General features: G+C 46.6%; 1 protein-coding gene across 13 annotated transcripts in view; it reads left to right on the forward strand.

The window, feature by feature from the left end:
• SATB1 (SATB homeobox 1) overlaps positions 1 to 21,956 on the forward strand; it is a 1,317,576-nt gene that overhangs the window by 886,181 nt on the left and 409,439 nt on the right. For 11 of the 13 annotated variants that reach the window (XM_078664013.1, XM_078664008.1, XM_078664010.1 and 8 more), the window contains 2 exons: positions 9,440 to 9,687; positions 9,815 to 10,094. The exons of 1 other annotated variant lie outside the window; for it this stretch is intronic. The gene's annotated coding sequence lies outside the window, so the exon portion shown is untranslated. The remainder of the gene's footprint in view (positions 1 to 9,439; positions 9,688 to 9,814; positions 10,095 to 21,956) is intronic. One more of the 13 variants, XM_078664003.1, reaches the window with a different exon arrangement.

Raw genomic sequence — 21,956 nt, forward strand, 5'->3', positions numbered from 1 at the left:
CTCCTACTTCCTCCAGTCGCTGAAGTAAGATCCTGTGCGATACAGTGTGGAACGCGGCACTCAGATCTAATAATAATAGTGCCGCTGTCCGACCCGCAAACCGTCTTCTTTGGTGACCAACCTACAAAATATGTTGGATGATTATAATCGCAGGTTCCCTCCATCTACGCCTACTTCACGAACTCCTCAACCAGCGGCGCCACCACCCATGCATGCGGAGACGCCGCAGTCGCCGGTCCATCCGCAACAAGATACTGATGATGATGCAGATGTCAATCAGGACACTGATCAAGATGCAGATGTCCTCGCAGATTGGGATGATTATAGAGCCCAAACACCATCTACGCCACCGACATCGCCTTTGCCTTCTCTGCCGGTGGACATTGGAAGCTTTCACAACTTAATGGTGCGTGCTGCCAAACGCTTCCATTTAACTTTAGAGATGCCACAAACGGATTGCTTCCTCTATGACTTCAAAGATCAGCCTCTTAAACAAACCCATACCATCCCAATTATTGATTTTATTTGGCTAGAAGGCCTTAAACTTATGGCACGTCCAAACTCAATCCCAGCTGTGTTACCACGTCTGGACAAAAGGTACAAGGCGCCTGCAGACTCTCCAGTATGTCTTGTTTCCCATCCTAAGGCGGACTCTGTCGTAACGCAGGCTGCCCAAAAACATTCAAGGAATCCGGCCACTCCGCTTACCTCCCCTCCAGACCAAGAGGGATGCCGGTTGGACTCTATCAGTAAGAAGTTTACCACCATGGCTGCCACAACGGTCAGAGCGGCGTACTCCCTGGCCATCCTTGGGAGATATGACCGCCAAATGTGGTCAGAGATTGCAGCCCTGATTAACCAGCTCCCAGATTCCACACGAGCTGAGGCCCAGACGATAGTCCAAGAAGGAGAAAAAATTTCGGCTGAGATTATAGATTGCGCAGTTGATATCTCTACCACAGGGTTCAGACAACTTGCTGGAGCCGCTGTTTTACGACGCATGGGCTGGCTCAAATCTACAGCTTTTCGGCCCAAGGTGCAGGCGAGAATTCTTGACTTGCCATATAATGGTGATTCACTGGATGTATGACGTTACAACGCATACTTTTACCACGCATACCTTTACAACGCGGTTTTTACCACGCATACCATTACAACGCATAGCGCTTAGAGGTGCTGGATAGTGGTAAGTATAATTTTCTATTCCAACTCCAGTCCCCGTGGACACTAGGGAAGGTGTTGGATAGAAAATTAAACGTATTCCCTATCCTAGAGCGCCCCCCAGCGCAATGCGTTGTAATGGGATGCGTGGTAATACCTGCGTTGTAATGGTAGTGCGTTGTAAAAATTTCTTTGTAAACGTTGCATACCGATTCACTTTTTGGCAAGCATATTGACGATGCTCTTGAATCCATTTAAAAAGACACAGATACTGCTCGTTCCTTAGGAAGCCTCCAGTACAGGAAACGGCCTTTTCGAGGAGCACGTGGCAGAGGCGGCTCTTCCAATTTTTGTGGCTCCTCCCAGTATCGCTCCTATAGCGACAACAAGCAAAGATACAGCTACCAATCTCAAAATCGCCAGACCGATTCCAGACCTTATCGGAGGAAAAATAATTACATAGGGGGAAACACCTCCAAAAAGAAGTGACTTCCCCAACAAGTGTTCCCCGACTCTGAAAATTGGAGGTCGATTCTCCCAAAACTTCTCCAACTGGTCTCATATCACCTCGGATCGTTGGGTCCTGGATGTCATCTCGAAAGGACATGTTCTCGAGTTCACAAAATTTCCACCCACCCGTCGACCTTCTGGTCCTCCCCCACCTCATTTGAAAGATCTGTTGGCTCAAGTCAAGATCATGATACAAAAAGGAGCTGTCGAAGTGGTCTCTCGAGCTCAACAGGGCAGGGGCTTTTATTCCCGCTTCTGTTTAATCAAGAAAAAATCGGGAGAATGGCGCCCCATTCTGGACTTACGAGCCCTCAACAAATTCATCAAATCACAAACTTTCAGAATGCTGACCCTACTAGAAATTTTGCAATACCTCAATCCCAGAGAGTTTCTCTCCACTATCGACCTCCAAGATGCATATTTTCATGTGCCAATCCATCACAAACACAGGAAATATCTTCGCTTCACTGTCGGATCAAAGCACTTCCAGTTCAAAGTATTGCCTTTCGGCCTTCGATCAGCGCCGAGAGTCTTCACGAAGATCATGGCTCCGGTCGCAGCTTTCCTTCGCCTGCAAGGGATTCAATTTTACCCTTATCTAGACGATTGTCTAATAAAAGCTCAGACACGTCAGAAAGCAAGGCAGCACACTCAAACCTGTCTGTCACTTTTTCACACCTTGGGCCTTTCTGTCAATTGGGAAAAGTCTCATCTTCTCCCCTCACAACAGAGAATCTTTCTAGGAGCCTTAATCGATTCTCGTCTGGCACAGGTGTTTGTGTCCCAGGAGCGACAACTTCGCATACTCAAGATGGTCGCTTATCTAACATCAAAAAAGTCAGTTTCTGTCCGGATCTTGAAATCTTTTCTGGGCACGGCCTCCTCTTGCATACATCTGATCCCATACTGCAGACTTCACATGAGAGTCATACAGGAGGAGGTGGACAAGCAATGGAAACAAATTTCAGGGTCGTTCAACGACAAACTCTACTTGACACCCCGCATCCAATCAGCTTTGGAATGGTGGGCTCACCTTCCGAATATCGCCGCCGGGCGGCCCTTTCAGGAACCAGCTCCTACACTCACCCTCACAACGGATGCTTCCTTGGAGGGTTGGGGGGCACACCTCGACGGAATGTCGGTCAAGGGCAAGTGGACTGCAGCTCAACGCATAATGCATATAAATCGTCTAGAACTCTTGCCCATTTTCCTTGCCTTACAGTCTTTCCGTATTCTTTTTTTTTTTTTTTTTTTTAAGTTTGAAGTTTATTGAAGTATAAAGAAGCAATGACAGAAAATGAAAAAACAATCATATGTTACGAAAAACAAGAAAACTCTCTTACAAAATGGCAGAACCGATGAAAGAACTGTACATAAAAAGAGGATACGTAATAATGCTCATAAACATAAGAAAATGAAGGAACAAGCTGATTACTAAAAACGCATAAGTGATATGAAATAAGCAATTAAAGTAGTTAAATACATTGAAAATTGAAAAATGCATTCACGGTGGTTTCTGAACTTCAACATTACAAATGGAAGCAATGGGAGGGAGGTGGGTGATTCTGGATAAATATTCATTATATTTATATATATATTATATATTATACAAAAATAAGTCTTTCCGTATTCTGATACAGGGCCAATCGCTTCTCGTGCGGACAGACAACACCACCAGCATGCACTACCTCAACAAGCAGGGAGGTACGAGGTCTCTACTGCTTTCCAAACAGGCGCAAGAAATATGGAATTGGGCAATTCAGCACCAAGTTCACCTGACGGCAGTTCACGTGCAGGGTGTCTCCAACACCCTCGCCGACTGTCTCAGCAGATCTCTGGCAGACAATCACGAATGGGAACTCCACCACCCCATTCTGGAAGACATCTTTCGCCAGTGGGGCCAACCACAGCTGGATCTGTTTGCGACTTCCACCAACCGCAAATGCCTGCGCTTTGCAAGTCGGCATCCCCACAGAGAGTCGAGCGGGAATGCGTTTTCGATCAACTGGTCGAGCAAATTCGTCTACGCTTTTCCCCCGCTCCCTCTCATTCCGCGCCTGCTGCACCGGATGAAGCTTCAACCATGCCATGTTATACTGATTGCGCCCAGGTGGCCACGTCGCCCGTGGTTCACGGACCTCCTCCTGATGTCCATGTGCGATCCAATACCTCTTCGCCCTCTGCCTCACCTGCTCACCATGAACCAAGGCCGCATTTGCCATCCGGATCCGGCATATCTCCAACTGCATGCTTGGAACCTGAACACAATGAGTTTGCAGGTCTATACATCACTCCGGAGTGCAGGAACGTGCTGGCTCATGCACGCGCTCCTTCCACCATTAAAACATATCAACTGAAATGGAAGCGGTTTTGTGTCTGGTGTCATAAGGAAAATCTTGATCCAATGCACGCCAAGCCGGAGCAAATCCTGCCTTTCTTCTTATCTCTGGCAGAATCAGGACTTTCTCATTCCACTCTTAAAGTCTTTTTGGCAGCGATTTCCCGTTTCCGTCATGATGGCACCACATCTTTGTATTCCTCTCGGATCATTCGGCAATTCTTCAAAGGCCTCTTTCGAATGTATCCGCCTATACGTCGTCCTCTGCCTTTGTGGCGTTTGAATCTCTGGTCTTATCTCGGCTCCTCCTTCCTCCTTTTGAGCCAATCCATTCAGCGGACTTAAAATTCATCACGTGGAAGGTGGCTCTTCTGCTCGCGCTGACATCATCAAGGGGAGTAAGTGATATCCAAGCATTCACAATTCAACCTCCATGTCTTCAATTCTCCAAGGACGCTGTTACCTTGCGTACAAATCCAAAATTTATCCCCGAAGTTTAATCGGATTTCCATCTGAATGAGCCCGTCATTTTTCGGACTTTCTTCCCAAACCCTCAGTCTCCCGCTGAGCGTTCTTCGCATTCCTTGGATTTAAAACGCTGCCTGAAATTCTACATCCAGCGCACCGCTCCTTTTCGTAAATCAGACCAGCTCTTTGTGGCCTATGGCCGAATACGCAAAGGGCAACCAGTCACCAAACAATCCATTACTAGATGGATTTCTTCTGCCATCTCTTTCTGCCATTGCCAGGATGGAAAGCCTCTCTCTGCTCCGGTGCGAGCACACTCGACAAGGGCTGTGGCATCATCTACCACCCTATTTCCTGGAGTGCCTCTGCGCCAGATCTGCAGAGCTGCAACGTGGTCAAGCAGGCACACGTTTACGAGGCACTATTGTCTGGACTCAGCGGATACCGCAGATGCTGCTGTGGGCCAAGCTGTGCTACGAAATCTGTTTGATTAAGGTGAGCCTCTGTTGCTTCCCGCCTCCTGTAATAAAAGGTTTTTTGACATATGTCTCAATGTATGCTATGTTATTAGTACTATAGTTTTACTTGTCTGGTTTTGAACGCCTTTCATGACTCATGTATTACTTTACTGCTTTCTACTCTTATTCAAGCATGTGAATCTATGAAAGACACCCCTAATACTGGAGAAGAACATTAGTTACTTACCTGTAAACTGTGGTTCTCCAGTATTGGTGTCTTTAATAGATTCACGTGCGACCCACCCTTCCTCCCCTCAGAGGCTCTCTTCTCCTCATGCACTCTTGGTCACTTTGGTTCTACGAAAATCTGAGGGCTTGAGCGTCTGAGGAGAAGGTTCTAGAGGGTGCTGCTGCCTGATTGGCTGGAATGTGGACTATTATAATGACTCTGATATGTTACTAAAGTGAATTCTCCCTTTAAGGATTCTATGGGCCTTTTTAGTTCTATGGTACTTTTAACTTTATTTCTATATTTTATATGTATTACATTTTTATGTATATGTATAATTATGATATTTTCTATATGTGTATATATATATATATATATATATATTTTACTACTATTTTATGTACTGTGGGACTCCCAATTCGACAACGGGGAATATTCAAGCATGTGAATCTATGAAAGACACCAATACTGGAGAACCACAGTTTACAGGTAAGTAACTAATGTTCTTCTTCATTGACTGTAGTTATTCCATTGACAGCATTGACGATGACGGCACCGTCACTGTCTACTTTTCTTCTACGTCAGTGGTATCTGTTTCACCATCAACAAGGATTTGTTTGACGCCACAAGCAAAGGGACCTTCTACATTACATTTCACGCCTGTTTTGTCATTGAGAATCTTGTTGACGATACCGCCGTCGAGGGGTTTCTACCAGGATCCTTCATACATCTCTCCTTTGCCTCCTAGTCAATTTTTAGTGGAATCTGAGTATGATGGAATTTTTTGTCTGACCCACAGCCCTTCTCAACTGCATGTAAAATTTCAGGAATTGGAGGAGGAAGATGAATATTATGGGCCATAATACAATGAACCCATGGATTGATCACAAACGTTGATGCCACGTCAGGAGCCAATGATACGGATGCCTTTTGCATTGGTGCAAGATCTAACAGCTATGTTGCACGATTACCGTACAAGTTTCCCTACAGCAGCAGGATCTGTTCCAAAAGAGAAATCTCTGCCACCTGCTTTGGATTCTAGTCCAGTTACAGTCCCTCCTCTTGAATCACAAGATTCTGTACCTGTGCAACAAGATCAGGTCCCACAGGATGACGATGATGATGCTGTAGAAGGTGAAATTTGGAAACCTCCAACAATTATTGATGAGTGGGAAGATTACCTAGTTCCTACGCCTTCTCCGCCAGCTCCTCAAGCTATTGACTATCCACCTGAAGATATTGGGGGCATCCATACTCTGATGGAAAGGGCGGCAAATCGTTTTCACTTACCAAAGCCTTTGAAACAGTCTGACTGTTTTTTGTATGATTTTAAAGATCACAACTGAAAAACTGTGCGTGTAATTCACGTTACTGATTATATTTGAGAAGAAGGAATGAAAATCATGAAGACGCCATATTCAGTGCCAGAAATCTTTCCCAGGATTGATAAAAATATAAATCCCCTGATGATGCACCAGCATGCTTAGTGGGACATCCAAAGCCAGATTCTGTCATTGCCCTGACTGCGTAACGAAGATCACGGAATCCTTCAGTACCCATTACTGCTCCGCCTGATAAGGGTGGTAGGTGCTTAGACAATATTGGGAAGAGGTTTACCACTATTGCTGGTGCGTCAGTGCATGCCGCCAATTCCCTAGCAATTCTAGGAAGATATGACCGCCAAATATGATCGGATGTGGCATCATATCTCTAATTTTTACTGGACGATAAGAAACAGGAGGCAAGAAAGATTCTTCTTGAAGGTGAACGATCAGCTTCTGAAATTATTGATATATCTATGGCCATGGCTTTGCCTTCTTTTAGGCAATTAGCTGGCGTTGCAGTTCTTTGTTGCCAAGAATGGCTCAAATCTACCACCTTCCATCCTGAGGTACAGAGCCAAATTTCAGATATGGCATTTGCTCTTGATGCACTCTTTGGAAAACATATTGATGAGCCCTTGCAAGCGATCAAAGCGGATACTGATACCGCTAAGGCGTTAGGAACACTCCAATATAGGAAAGCTAATTTTCGAGGAGCCCGTGTCAGAGGATCTTATTCCTTTTGGGGAAGCTATCAAAAATACAATACCGCAATCATATTAGTCTTACCGATACGGCTATCAACAGCAGCACTCATATCTAGCACCACTGTCCGCTGCATATTCCAGACAACAACCCAGGAGGCAGCAAGCTACCCAAGCCAGAGACAATGCTAGAAAGCAGTGACAACTTCCCAGCACCTGCTATGACTTCGATCTGGACCAACCTCAATTCGACATCATAAAGTATGATCTTACTCTAGAATTTTTAACAGTTCCGCCCCCTCATCCACTCCTAAGACGGCTTCCAGCTCATCTCAAATTGCTCAGAAAAGAAGCGGATATTATGCTCCAGAAAGGGGCAATAGAAAAAGTTCCTCGTTCTCATATGAGTAAAGGTTTTTATTCCTGCTTCTTTTTAATAAAGAAAATGTCAGGGCAATGGAGACCCATTCTGGATCTCAGAAGACTAAACAAATATCTGCAGAAAAAGTTTTTCCACATTATCACCCTTCAGGAGATACTTCAGCTTCTCAGTCATGAGGACTTTATGAACACTCTAGATTTACAAGATGCATATTTCCATTTCCCAATTCATCCCAAACATAGAAAATGTCTCCGTTTCACTGTGACAGGTGCTCATTTTCAATTCAAAGTCCTCCCGTTTGGTCTTCGATCAGCCCAAGAGTGTTGCCGTAATGCCTGACTACAGTTGGTTCTCGTCTCAGGCTTCAAGGCCTGCAACTATTTTCTTACCTCGACGACTGGCTAGTGAAAACACCATCTTATCAGCAAGCCTCAGAAGCAACTTCGATCTGCTTGCGGATGTTCCGTTCCCTGGGGTTCCCTCTCAATTAACAAAATGGATTCAGCCACCGTCTCAGAAGACGGACTTTCTCTGAGCAATCCTAGATACTGTCCAAGACAGGGCATTCATATCTACAGAAAGGAAAGCAAACTTTATTTCACTGGCGACAAAGTTAGCGGGAATAAAGTTTGCTTCTGTACGCCTAATAAACTCTATACTCAGCAATTTTAATTGTACCTCACTCGCGTCTCAGAATGTAACCCATACAGGAGCAGCTGAACATACAATGGCTCCAAGTAACCTGGTCGTTCGACGATCTAGTTCAGATAACTCCAGTTATGAACAAAATCACTTCTCTCATGGCAGTCCTCCAGGAATCTCTCGACAGGACTAACTTTCCATTCCCCATTACTGGATTTCATCCTTACTGCGGACACTTCTCTAGACGGCTGAGGAGCACACTTGCAAGATCTACGGACAAGAGGCAAGTGGTTCAAATCGCTTTCAAAGATGCACATCAATTTCCTAGAGTTGCAGGCATTCCTCCAGAGAATACGAGGTGCTTCGGTCCTCCTACAAACGGACAATACTACATGCATGCATTACCTCAACAAACAGGTACACGCTCTCATATCCTATCGCTGGAAGCGCGGGAAATCTGGAAATGGATTCTCTCTCACCATTATAAAAGGAATTTTTGTATATGTATTTAAAGAAATTTATGTGAAACACAGTGAATAATTAAGAAATGATAAAAAGATTTCAAATACAAAAATAAATAAATAAACAAATACGTTGAAAATGTGGTTTGTGTATGCCTGCAATGGAGGTTTTTCCCAGTAGTAAAGTAGTTATAGGTCACGAGGGAGTCTTTTCTTGCTTATAATTGTCCTTTTCCCCTCTACTCCCTGACCTAAAAGTACAATTGAGAGGGGGGTGCCCATTTCTATCTATTTGGAGGTAATGATCCTACAGGGTCATCCTACTGAGGGTGGTCAACATGTTTCTTGCCTTAAAAGCCCCTAACGGGTCTAGCAGCAATTTGTCAGGACCGTTGTAATTAAAAATAAAAGAGAAAGTACTCTTAACTCTTACATTACTGCAGCGCTGGTGCTGCGCATCATTGTATTACCAGCGGTGCTACCTGGAGTCAGGGCAATTGGCCTAAACTTTAAAGACCCAGGTATCGTCAGAATAGTGCCGACTGGGTCAAATTGACAGAGCACTTCGTTGCTCGGTCAAAAGGGTGGCGTAGCAAGTAGCTCGCATCCTAACCCTGCTCTTCAAAACAATATGCATACGTTTGATTGAAACCAAATTGCCTTATCTTCTCTCCGTGGCTAAATCAGGCTCTATGTATATTTCTATTAAGGTGCATTGTGCCGCCCTTACGGACGTTCCATTAAAGGTTTTTCTCTTTTAACAGGTCGACTGGTGAAACAGTTCATGAGAGGACTTTTCAGAGTCTACCCTCCTATTAGAGCACCTCCTGAATATACACTTAATTTAGTTCTTGCACAACTTACGAAGTCCCTTTTTGAGCCTGCACACAAAGCTGAGCTCAAGTATATTTCTTGGAAAGTAGCATTGCTATTGGCTGTTATATCAATTCTGCACACCTGCAGGAAAAGCCTGAAGACCTGGCTCTTCGGTTAACTCGGACTTGCACCCTGGGTGAGTAGCGCACTTCACAATTCCCTAATTGATTGATTGATATCAAGAGATGTCTCAAGTTTTAACTATTACATACTAAGAATATTTGAAAATCTGACCAGCTTTTTGTTTCCTATGGTTTACAAAGACCAGGTGCTGCAGTGACCAAAGCAAAGATTGCCAGGTGGATCGCAGCCGCCATTCTCTTCTGCCATTCTAATGTGGGAAGACCGCTTACGTTCAAACCTCAAGCTCATGCCACAAGGGCAGTATCACTTCAGCTACACTCTTCACTAGAGTACCATTGGACACATTTTGCAGCGCAGCAACATGGAGAAGCGTGCATACATTTACACGCCATCACTGCCTGGATTTGGCTACAGAAGCCGTGGTAGGGCAAGCGGTCTTACGCTGCCTTTTTCAATAAGGTAAACCCCAGTTTTGGAGGTGTCTAATTAATTTCAATTCAGTGGCATTCTGTTGACATGTTATTGTTATATATTTTTTACATGCACCTTTATAAATTTGGTATTTATATGTATATGTATGTGTATATTACCTACTGGCGGTCGCTATAGTTAGGACCTATTTTCCATAGGAAATTCCCAACATTCTATTCCCAATCCCTTTGGCACCGATTGACGAATCTTCGTGAAATTTGCAAAACTCGTGGGGCGGTCCGCTCCTATCTTGAAAGTTTCTGAGTGATTCGTCAAGCGGGGCCCGAGAAAATAGGGGGGTCCCAAAACGTGTTTTCCCCATGCAATTTCCCATAGGAAACTTTAGACACAAGGCTACAGCCCAAACTGCTGAACGTAATTACACCAAATTTGGCAAAAAGTTAGCCCTTGGTTCAGAAAGAACCCTTTTTGTTAAATGGTGTAAATCCGTTCAGTAGTTGCTGAGAAATCTTTATATATCTATGGCCATGGAGGCTCCACGCACCCTCCCGATCACGAGCTGTATGCTAATTGGCTGTCAACACTCCAAACCAGGAAGTGTTGGCAGCCATCTTGTGCCTCGGTAGAACCGAGGTATAAGAAATCAGTCATACAAGTGCGCAAAACACAAAAAGGGGACAGGGTAGAAACACCCTCACCCCCTAGGCTTGCTTAGGGGGTTCACAAGGACCCGCAGGGCCCTAAAAAGAAAAAACAAAACAAAGCGCGGGCTCCTGGGGGGGGGGGCAAGTCCCAGGGGCAATATGTTTAATGTAATGGGGGGCCCAGAGGGGCCCCCAGCCCCGGGGACCGCCACCCCCAGGGCTTTTATATAATATGTGCCGGGGGGTCACAGCTCCCCCTAATCCCCCCAGCCCCGGGGACCACCACCCCCCGGGGGCTTTAAAACTAAATGGGAGGGGGGCTCAAAGGCCCTCCCAAGCCCCGGGGACCGCCAGCCCCTGGGGCTTTATGACATTAATTGCGGGTGGCTCACAGCCCCCCAGCCCCAGGGACCGCCACCCCCCGAGGCTTAAAAAAGACATTGGTGGGGAGGCTCAAAGGCCCTCCCAAGCCCAGGGGACCGCCAGCCCCTGGGGCTTTATGACATTAATTGCGGGGCTTTTGTGGTATTTAAAAAAATGTTTTTAAAAAACCTGTGTGGGGAGGCTCGAGCCCCCCCACATGCCCCGGGGACCGCCACCTCCCCGGGGCTCTAAATATTAAAATAGGGGGGTCCCCCAGCCCCGGGGACCACCACCTACCCGGGGCTATGGAAATGTTGGGAGGGGGGCGGCGCTGCCCCCATCCTGGAGCCCTGTCATGGCCCTAGGGACCGCCACCCCCTAGGGCCAGCTAGTGCAGTGTCCCGGGGTGCCCACTCCCGCGACACTGCTGTTTGCTATGGCAGGGTGGGAGCCACGCGGCTCCCGCCCTGCCATAACAAACCGCTTTGGTTTTTGGAAGCGAGAGCACGTTATAGTTAGGAATTAGCATTTAAACAACCTTAGGAATTCACTGAAAAAACCATAGGTTTCCGGGGCGTTATAGTTAGCTGGACATTTCACTCGTACAAAAACATTGAAATTCCCCCGTTATTGTTAGTTCAGCTAACTATAACTCGCGTGCCTGCAATGCACTGCTGATGACGTCACATATTACATCACTCATGACATGGTCAGTGACATCACTCATGACATCACTGATGGCATCTCAAATGACACCACTCATGACATCATCTACGTGATAATCTGATGCACATACTGATGCCCTAATATAAACTTTGATACACCCACTCTAAAATACAGACTACTATTTTTGAAACCATACACACAACAATGCCAGATACTACATACCACCAACTATTTCCTAGGGCTACACACACATCCTGTCACTTATACATGCAGTTACTCATCAATACAGTACTATAATATGCACTCATACACCTATAGATACAGTTACACTCTGCCACTCATCCATAGAGTTACTCACACACCTAGTCAGTCATGCAAACAATCAATCACATACCCATTTACTCAGGTATACAGTTATACACACCAACTCCGTTATTTATACACACACCATATCACTTATTTATGCAGATACTAACACATAATTACTGTCTTATACAATCACTGATACCAGCAGACACCCATTTATACACCCACTCTTCAAAAAACGTACTCTCACGTATAGTCATTTATATACTCCAACACTCACATATACTGCCTTAAAACATATGTAGTTAGTCACACATATACCACTGAGACATTCATTCACTCACCAACACACCCATACACACACTAACTCACCCATATGTCCAGCTAACTATAACATCCCTGAAACCAGTGAATTTCAAAGGTTTTTTAATTGTTAATTTCATATTTAAATATTTATAAAACCTATATTTTTTCTATTTTTTTTGTAATATTTTGGAACTCTATTATCCTTTTTGTTAACTTTAAAAATTATGTAATGTTTTACATCTTCAAAAAAAAAATGATATAATTTTTTTTTTGGGGAGAAAACTGGAGTCCCGTACCGCTAGTGTACCAAGCTCCATCAGCATGCGAATCCTATCCGCCATATTGCTAAACTCGTAAATGATGCGCATTTCGTATCCGACGGGTTCGTGGCACTGCGCCCCGCGTAACATCATATACGTATGAGGTCGCGCCAGCTGCTACTTTGGTATGCGACGGGTACGCAGTACCAAGCCGCGCGTTACGTCATGTGCGTATGGGGTCCCGCGCGATGCGTATGCGACGAGTGCAGGCTGCCAGGCCCTGTGTTACTGTCGTGCCAGGTACGCCATTCCCTCATTTTTTTATCTCTCAAAACTATATCTAAATTAGTTTAAAGTGTATATGAGAGCAAGCACTAATATAAAATATTTTAAACATTTATATATTTCTAACTGCAATAAACCTATATTATGGTAAATATATTTTCTCAAAATCTTGTTGGGTGCGGCCTCCTTGCGTGTTCGGTGTGCAATTGCCATGTGACCTGAAAAAAAAGCATTTGATTGGTTCATAACATTTCCCATTGTAAGAGTTGGAGGACCCCACCCATTTTAGTCATTCTCTCTACAGCGTTTGATGAGAGACACTTCTTCTGCTGAGAGAGCTTTTTTGAAATGTTTTTTGCTGTGTACACATATCTTATACCACACACAACATGCAGCCATCATCTTGATCAATATTCATGGTCTGTACAGTAGCCTTCCACGTGCGCTGGCCATGCATCTGAAACGTTACATCAAAAAACAAAAGTGTGTTACACGATGCCCCTGGTGTGTGTGTGTGCGCACATTACTGTGCTGCCTTTCGGCCTGGGTATTGGTGGCTCAAAGGGGTATCATCAGCCACGGGCAGAGTGCACATCCTAGATCACATGTGACAAACAGTAAAGAGTAATGTGTAGATTTGTGTTGCAGTACGCTCTGTTGTCAGGCTTTACCAGTATAGTAGTGTGTCATATGTGAGACTTTCAGAATCACGTTTGACATGCATTGCTTGACTGTAATGAGCGTTATCACTGTGTATGACGTAGCCTCACTGCTGATCCTCCCTCCATCCGAGCACATTCACATGTGTGCGCTTCGCGATAGCAACACTTTCAGTAATACCGCACACCATTGACATGCGTGTCTGCGCATATCCACAAGCTTGACAACGACAAGTGATCAATGGCCATTCAATGTTTTCGGACAGCATCTCATTAGCGATAGTTTCCGCTCTCCCGTTACATGCTACATTAATGTAAATTGGGTATTGTGCGACGTCAAGACTGCAACAGGGACACACACTTAAGTACACTTCCTGGCAAGGCAGGAACTGAACAACACCCAGGTCCCCGGAATAATTATTCACACCCCTACGCTGGCCTGGCGTACGCAAGCCCAGCCCACTTTCCGTACATATAAATAGGATAACGACACAACCACATGTCCCAGTTCTTCCACACTGCCTCAGGTGATGTGGCCGCATCCACCTCGCATATCACAATGCTCAATAAAAAAAAGGGATTCATGAGGTGTACACCATCCTCGCAATCAAAACTCAATTTGAATTGTGAACCCTGCTGGCCGTCGTGTTTGGACACAAAACAATGACAGCAAGTGAGCAGTGGGGACTGGTTGCACAGGGGCTGCAATTGAGTGCGGTGCTGGGGGAGGGGTGGGGTGCATCAGTCTGTGTGCACAGGTGCGAACAAGCGATTTTGCCGTGCGGAATGATGTGATCTCTGACCTCATTCAGTCACATCTCTGTCTCATTTTAAGGACCTGCTGGACCGTACTGTAGGCCTGAGCCAGCAGGCAGCGCTGCCCTACAGACACGTGGTGTTGGCTTTTGGGGCACTGTATTGAGCTGATTACTAAGTGTACATGCACACAGGCTTGCGCCACTGCATTACACGCGCACATTATGCTTCTAGCATGCGCTCTGTTCCTTTGTATGTGAATGTTGGCATAACATATTATTTAACCTTGTGTATTCTCTTACACTCCAACTCCTCTTTGAACCACGATTACCACTAACAGTTGGTAGATCGTACTTCAAGAAGGAAGGATGCACTCAACTGGTGTTCTCTATTAAGCTTGAAATAAACCTTCATTTACCTCAAGACGTTTCCAGGATTATATTATTTCTCCCTTTTCAGACACTGAGTTAATTTCACCAAAATGGGCGGAGTGGGTGCTCAGCCTATGATCATGCCCTGGGCATTCTGACGCCTTCCATTGTGGTATCAAGACACGGTCCCCGACTGGAGACCTGCTGTGCCACCCTGAGAGAGGCACCCCGGAGTCGGAGCTCGCACTGGCACGTCGTTGGACACACCGGTGGTGGCAGGTGCTCTACAACCCACTAGTGGACAGTGCACCTCTAAAAATGAGTATTTTATCGCTTCAAGTTTGCCGCCGTATTAGATTAACAATAATAGAAGCATTGTCCAAGGGACGTCATTTCTATCTTAATTATGTATATACTACCAACGACTTATGACTTTGTTCTATCAGCCACCAATGGATAACGCACTTCTAGAAAGCATCATTTCACTGCCTTAAGATGGCCGCCGTAATAGATTAACATTAGTGGATGCATTGTCCAAGGGACGTTTTCTTTTTCTTAAGTGTATATAAACTACCAAGATGGCGACCGTTCACCACGCCGAATTTGGGCCACACGTACTCAGCGGACCAATTCTTTGCTCTACAGAAACACAAAATCTACAGTAAGTAGGAGCGTGAGTTACGATGTATGGACTGGTTAAGACTGGGATAGAATAGTTGGCTAAACTGTTGTTGGTGTCTAGTTTGTAGTCACACTTTGACTCTGAAGTACAATATTTATTTATCTACCACTTTAGTGTATAGGTTCTCCTCACCGTCTTTATTGTAATTGACGTTAATAATTGATGTAGCCACAGGCTGATGGTAGTTGCCTTTTTCAGGGTCAATGCTGGTCTGCTACTATCTGAAATCCCACACCAGCTGGGTGTACTTGAGTTAGATAGCTTTCACTTAGATTTTACATTATAACACCAGGATACCGCTGCCAACTACATTTGATAGCGGTCAAGGTCCTCATAGATTGACGATGTATTTGAATACATTTAAAGGGATAAGACATCAATATAACTGACTGTGTTGGGTGCTGATTGCATATGCAATCGTTGAATTTAGTTGTACTATAGGACAGTGATGATGGAACCCTCCGGATTTAGATTTTAGTATAGATATTTATAGTTGCAACCTGGTTGCTAATTTGAGATTTTGAAACAAATTAGCAACATAATTATTGGATATGGGATTGGTTGCTTATCTGAACGAGACTGTTACATGAAGGATGATGAAACCCTCCATATATCTTTTGATTTATAGATACATCTTAGCTGGATATGAGGTATTAGACTGCAGACATGGGGTAAAAGCCAGCTTCATATTTGGTTAATGCCCCATGGTAAGAGCATTGTTGGGTAGTCTTTTTACAAGATATCAGATTTTGTTACAGATGTTCACTATAATACTGCCAAACTTTACTTGGATGACGTATTATTGACCCTGATAGACCCAGTAAGTAAGAGCTTCATACTCCCTCACAACTTAATATGCAATAATCTATAATGACACTGTATGAGAACTCACTTGCATGCATATACTCTTTGCTTGTTGTAGTACTTAATATAACTGGACATGAACACTATGGTAACTGAGAACACTAAGGATCACTCCAAAAATCACAGAGGGTACAGTCATCTTGATCTCTTGACCCATGATACCTGAAATGATCTTACCCACATTCTAAGAAAAACCAAAGGGGATGATGGACGGAGCGTTGACAATACAAACACTCACCCCCAGTCAACTGATCTGGGTTTAATCCATCACCGTTCTTTAGCTCACTCCGCCACCCCAGTTCAGACATGGCCATTTGCAAATCAGTCTGACCCTGTGCCTCATGGGAACAGTCCAGCCCGAACTGCCAAGCCATGTCTTCCCTGGACCGGAATCAAGCTTCCCAGGACCGGTTTCTGGCATTACAGCCGTCTTCAGCCGGGCTTGCTTGAATCCAGTGGCAAAGTGAGCAAGGGACTCACGTCTGAGCATATCCTGCCAACTTAGGGCAAACAAAGAAAAACCAAAGGGGATGATGGACGGAGCGTTGACAATACAAACACTCACCCCCAGTCAACTGATCTGGGTTTAGTCCATCACCGGTCTTTAGCTCAATCCGCCACCCCAGTTCAGACATGGCCATATGCAAATCAGTCTGACCCTGTTCCTCATGGGAACAGTCCAGCCCGAACTGCCAAGCCATGTCTTCCCTGGACCGGAATCAAGCTTCCCAGGACCGGTTTCTGGCATTACAGCCGTCTTCAGCCGGGCTTGCTTGAATCCAGTGGCAAAGTGAGCAAGGGACTCACGTCTGAGCATACCCTGCCAACTTAGGGCGAACAAAGAAAAACCAAAGGGGATGATGGACGGAGCGTTGACAATACAAACACTCACCCCCAGTCAACTGATCTGGGTTTAATCCATCACCGTTCTTTAGCTCACTCCGCCACCCCAGTTCAGACATGGCCATATGCAAATCAGTCTGACCCTGTGCCTTATGGGAACAGTCCAGCCCGAACTGCCAAGCCATGTCTTCCCTGGACCGGAATCAAGCTTCCCAGGACCGGTTTCAGGCATTACAGCCGTCTTCAGCCGGGCTAGCTTGAATCCAGTGGCAAAGTGAGCAAGGGACTCACGTCTGAGCATACCCTGCCAACTTAGGGTGAACAAAGAAAAACCAAAGAGGATGATGGACGGATCGTTGATGTTAGACCTGACACCTTTTGGCGTGGTTCTTCCCCATCTTTTTGCCTCTGACTCATGTATTTTTGATGCTGTGCTGGATTTCGTTTTTGCTGGTTTAGATGCTTTGGACACTCTGCCACTGCTGATCAGTGCCAGAGTGTAAGTGCTCCCTCTGTAAATTGCCATAGTGATTACATATACCTGATTGGCATATTTGCATCACCATGAAGTCCCTAGTAAAGTGCACTGTGTGTGCCAGGGCTGGTGATGACAGATGCTACTAGTGGGCCTGCAGCACAGATTGCGCCACCCACATGAGTAGCCCTAAAAAGGTGACTCAGGCCTGCCAGCGCAGGGCCTGTGTGCAGTCAGTGACTGCCTGTCCCCCTGGCCAGTATCTCGACTGGCTGGGCCTGACCCTTCCCTGTCTGTGCACCTCAGTCACCCCTATGGAAGGCTCTAGGTACCCCCCTGGGCAGGGTGCAGTGTATGGATAAGGTAGAGCATGTACTAGTGCAGGTCACATGCTCTGGTAGTGGGCTGCAGCCATTTTATGTGCTCACTGCTGTAAGGCTATCTTGCTCCATAGAGTAAAATGGAGGAGGCTGGTCCCATGGGATACCAGCCTATCTTCCCACCGAGTGAAAGGCGCCTGTGAGCTGCTGCCTGTGGGAGACGCTTTCCGTGGCTGAGAGGAGGAGTACCTTTGCACGCTGCTTTCCCTCGCTGGGCTTGCCTTTCTTTTGCTGAACTTTCTGTAACACCTCGCGGTCCCCGCTGCGCGGGTCCCGCTTCGCCTTCGTGTCAAGGCGCTAATCATCTGGATTTCATCACCGGGGGCAGGAGGAGGAAGCACAGGGCTGCGAGCGCCAGGTGAGGAACAGGGACTCCATTGCCCAGGAGTCCCTGCGCTGTAATCACCTACACCTGGTCGCTCTCCCTGTTTGCCCCGCCCTGAACACCGAGTGAAAGGCGCCTGTGAGCTGCTGCCTGTGGGAGACGCTTTCCGTGGCTGAGAGGAGGAGTACCTTTGCACGCTGCTTTCCCTCGCTGGGCTTGCCTTTCTTTTGCTGAACTTTCTGTAACACCTCGCGGTCCCCGCTGCGCGGGTCCCGCTTCGCCTTCGTGTCAAGGCGCTAATCATCTGGATTTCATCACCGGGGGCAGGAGGAGGAAGCACAGGGCTGCGAGCGCCAGGTGAGGAACAGGGACTCCATTGCCCAGGAGTCCCTGCGCTGTAATCACCTACACCTGGTCGCTCTCCCTGTTTGCCCCGCCCTGAACACCGAGTGAAAGGCGCCTGTGAGCTGCTGCCTGTGGGAGACGCTTTCCGTGGCTGAGAGGAGGAGTACCTTTGCACGCTGCTTTCCCTCGCTGGGCTTGCCTTTCTTTTGCTGAACTTTCTGTAACACCTCGCGGTCCCCGCTGCGCGGGTCCCGCTTCGCCTTCGTGTCAAGGCGCTAATCATCTGGATTTCATCACCGGGGGCAGGAGGAGGAAGCACAGGGCTGCGAGCGCCAGGTGAGGAACAGGGACTCCATTGCCCAGGAGTCCCTGCGCTGTAATCACCTACACCTGGTCGCTCTCCCTGTTTGCCCCGCCCTGAACACCGAGTGAAAGGCGCCTGTGAGCTGCTGCCTGTGGGAGACGCTTTCCGTGGCTGAGAGGAGGAGTACCTTTGCACGCTGCTTTCCCTCGCTGGGCTTGCCTTTCTTTTGCTGAACTTTCTGTAACACCTCGCGGTCCCCGCTGCGCGGGTCCCGCTTCGCCTTCGTGTCAAGGCGCTAATCATCTGGATTTCATCACCGGGGGCAGGAGGAGGAAGCACAGGGCTGCGAGCGCCAGGTGAGGAACAGGGACTCCATTGCCCAGGAGTCCCTGCGCTGTAATCACCTACACCTGGTCGCTCTCCCTGTTTGCCCCGCCCTAAACACCTCCTATCTTTATTAGGAGTAGTCCCTGCCGCTTCGCGTGAGCGCGCGGGAGCGCGCCGGGAGAAGTCCGGGACAAGGGCGGGACCGTCTGTGGCCGTCCGGGGCCGCTGGAGGCCGGGCTGGGCCACCCCATTAACATCTACGGGCCAGGTATTGATCAAACGCACTGTTGTTGGAAAGGCTTTGTGACCTTTTTCCCTATAGGTGGCCAGAAAGGGGGTCCCTTGTATTATGGCTAGCTCAATAAGTACTTCTACTCTGCTGCCTCCTCCGGGGGAAGCTGAGCCTGCTATCATGGGCCCCCTTGACTCCTACTTCAAGCGTCTGCCGCAGGATATCGATAAAGAGATCGCCTTGGCAGAAAGGCGAGCCGGGCGTAGGCTTTCGATTGAGCTTCTGAAAAATCCACTGGAGAAAAACCAAGGCTTGAACTATCCTGCGCTGGTTACACCATTATCATCCATTGTTTTACCAGCCCCCCAGGACTTATTACTTGACGTACCACTGCTTACTGAGTTAGTAGCTAACCCCCAATTGGACATTGTTACAACAAACTTATCTGTTGTGCATCCTGAGGCACCTAGCCAAATAGTAACAGGGGAAGGAGCCTCAGAAAATCATTGTGTACTAACAGAAGCGGGCAAACTTAAGCCTAGTGTCAAAAGGAAATGGGGAGCTACTGTAAAAAAACCACAACCAATAAAACCTGCTAGAAAACACAGGAAGCTAGGTACTAAATCGACTTTGAATCATGTCCCTCCAAAGCATGATGCATTAATGACAATAGGGGAGGCTGAAGTAGCTCCAGTTGTAGTAGAGCCTATAAGTATGGTGCACCCGACAATAATGGCGGTGCCTGTCCCAGATCCATCTATCATAGTTCCCCCTGGTTCGCTACCCTCCAACCACGATCTTTTGATAGAAGTGGAAAAAATAATGCGTTCCCTCCTTAATCCAGTGGAAATAAGACTTAAAAAGCTAGCTGAGCAACTTGACCATCTAGAACAAGCTAGCTTAGATAACTTTTTTTCTATTAAATCTTTAATTAAGTCTGGCAAAAAAATGGGTGAGGTTGGGAACAACCAACAGAAGGGTGATAAAGTTCAAGGAGCCATGTTGGTTGACCTACAATCTCCGCCTGTAAGTGGTATTCCTGCACAGGTCAATAATGAAGGGGAGAATAGCAAGAATGTACCTGATCCAGTGTCTAGCAAAACCAGTAGTAATTGCGGGAAACCGAAGTCCAATAACACTGGAAATAAGGGAAGCAAGGACAGTCTAAAAAACCCACCTACAACAACTAGCAAAAATGCCACACCCTTGACGACCGGATCGGGAATAACTTTGCCCCAACGGTCAGGAAATGATAAAATTCACCCTAGTAATGGGCATGGGAATAATACCTGTGTGACAGTGGTAAAACCTCCCACACAGAGCCAGGTTCCCCCACAACAAGTCCATACACAGGCAGATAAAATTCACCCGAGTAATGGGAATGGGATTAATTCCTGTGTGACAGTGGCAAAACCTCCCTCACAGAGTTATGTTCCCCCACAACAAGCCCAATTACAGACCCAAATAACCAAACTGCCAACTAGAATCCCGCCAGTACAGCTCACCCCTGACTTCTTCCCATATGTGGCCGTACTTACTAACGTCCCACCCCTGACGGAGGGCCAGAGAGAAACCTACGACATGTTAAAAAACAAGGCCATGCATTGGCTTTCAGTCAATAGACCGCTCCCAGGGGGGGTGGATGGCCTGATAATCGGGGCTAGAAGGGTCCTTTGGATAGGGAATACTATAAAAAAACAGGGGGGTGAGTGTATTATAATCAATTTCCAGGATCCAAGGGTTGTGGGGCTGATTACGGGACTGGGTTGGAACACTAACATTGGAGGTATTGGGGTTGTTGACCTCACTTTCTTTTACCCAAGACCGGCGATCTATCTAGGGGGCTCCAATGAGCAACCGAGACTCAGTCTTTGCACTTGGGTAGAGGCTGTCCCACCTGCTGCTCCTATATTTAGATCGACTAACTGTTATACTGAGGCATTTAACGCCTATAAAGGGCAGGGGCAGATGAGGTGGGGTTGCTGACAGAGATCAATTGAGCAATTACGACAGGATGAGGTCATGGTTAGTGGGAAGTTCCCTGATGTAATATTAAGACCCCACGATGAAATGACCGGAAAACTAGTAGTGGAATATGTGAGGGATGTGGACAATATTGAATGCTCGGGGGGGTGTGCGGGTGAACCGAGTTTGCAAACTATTGACTGCTCCAAAGATGGTACAGATGTTAATTGTATAAATTTTGCTCTAAGTGAGGTTTGTGATTGTGGGATGCAGGATGATATTCCGCCTATGACACCTAATGACAAGGGGATTTGTGTAGAAAATATCCTGGAGAGATTTTTGTCATGGAATGTTGCGGGGTTGGGGGCAAGAATGATGTCGCAGGATTGGATTGACTTCGTAACCGGGTTTGAAATGTGCCTATTTCAGGAGACATGGGCATGTGAGCCAATCCACTTCCAGGGTTACTTAAACTTCTGCATACCGGCAACGAGAGGCCACAGGGGTAGACCTATGGGAGGCCTTGCAGTC

The sequence above is a fragment of the Lissotriton helveticus genome, chromosome 10, assembly GCF_964261635.1.
Source record: "Lissotriton helveticus chromosome 10, aLisHel1.1, whole genome shotgun sequence".
NCBI classification, from domain to species: Eukaryota; Metazoa; Chordata; class Amphibia; order Caudata; family Salamandridae; genus Lissotriton; species Lissotriton helveticus.